The 1179-nt window shown below is 39.4% G+C and overlaps 1 non-coding gene across 1 annotated transcript; it reads left to right on the top strand.

Moving 5' to 3' along the window:
• The first annotated feature begins 316 nt into the window (after nucleotides 1-316).
• On the top strand, nucleotides 317-443 carry LOC134355303 (U6atac minor spliceosomal RNA). Its single transcript, XR_010020024.1, has one exon. It is a non-coding gene; the product is annotated as a U6atac minor spliceosomal RNA (small nuclear RNA).
• Nucleotides 444-1179: the final 736 nt, after the last annotated feature.

The raw sequence follows: 1179 nt of genomic DNA, 5'->3' as shown, positions 1-1179 counted from the left end.
CCCTTTCCATACTGCATCCAGGCTTTTTCGTTAGATTTATTGCGCAAACTTTCAGTGACGCCCTGTAGCTAATATATTTAGCGAATTATAATTGGCTGAAACTGTGCATATATTAGCATAATTAAAACAATTGCTTTAGTGCAATAAAATTTGAAATTCAGGCTCAATGCACAGATATCAGATATGATTATATCGTTTTAATGTAAAATTGAGAATGTGAACTAGGAAATATATAATCAATTGAATTACTCATCATTACCTTAACGTGAATTGTAATTTCAAGCTTTAAATAACATTTTTCTCCAAGAGAAAAGTTGTGTTGTATGAAAGGAGAGAAGGTTAGCACTCCCCTTGATAAGGATGGAAGGGGCCCTAGTGGCCTTACAACACACAAATGGTTAAGGCATTGCCATCTACTTAGTGGCATCTAACCATGTTTTTTTCCCTCTCGTCCTTCTCTTGGGCAAGAATGCCCCCGTTTTTCTTTGTTTCAGAAGCTCCAAATTTTTTTTTATGCCATCACCACAGGAAAGTCTGCAGATACTGGAAAACCAAATCAATGCAGCTACACAAAATGTTAAAGGAACTTTCTAGTATCTGCAGAATTCCTCGTGTTTACGTTGTTAAAGGAACTCAGCAGGTTAGGCAGCATCATGGAGGGGAGTAAACAGTCAACATTTCAGGCTGAGACACTTCCACAGTTCTGAAGAAGGGTTTCAGCCCAAAACGTTGATGCTGCCTGAACTTTCTGAATGTCATGGAGCCTTACCATTAACCAAGGGGTCCATGGACCTCAAGTAGAGAACAAAATTCATTCCTTCCTGCATTTTCAGACTGGAGACATTGATGTTTAACGTAGCACCAACCTGCATGTTCACAATCTCAGCAAGGAATACAAAAGAGGAAAAACTCCAAGTTCTGAAGGAGGGAGATATGATAGAGCCATTCAAAATGATGAGGGTCTAGGTAGTGTAAATGCAATCAGGCTTTTTCTGCTAGTGTTGGGTGTGACTAGAACTAGAGGTCAAGGGTTAAAGGTGAAAGGTGAACTTCACAGAGGGTGGTGAGATGCAGGTTTAATTTCAGCACTTAAAGTCAATTTGGATAAGTACATTGATGGGAAGGGTATGTAAACACAAAATAACCTGCAGATGCTGGGGTCAAAGCAACACTCACAAC

The sequence above is a fragment of the Mobula hypostoma genome, chromosome 12 (genome assembly GCF_963921235.1).
Source record: "Mobula hypostoma chromosome 12, sMobHyp1.1, whole genome shotgun sequence".
Lineage (NCBI taxonomy): Eukaryota > Metazoa > Chordata > Chondrichthyes > Myliobatiformes > Myliobatidae > Mobula > Mobula hypostoma.
Note: the sequence above shows the minus strand (reverse complement) of the source record. Positions and strands in the feature narration are given on the sequence as shown.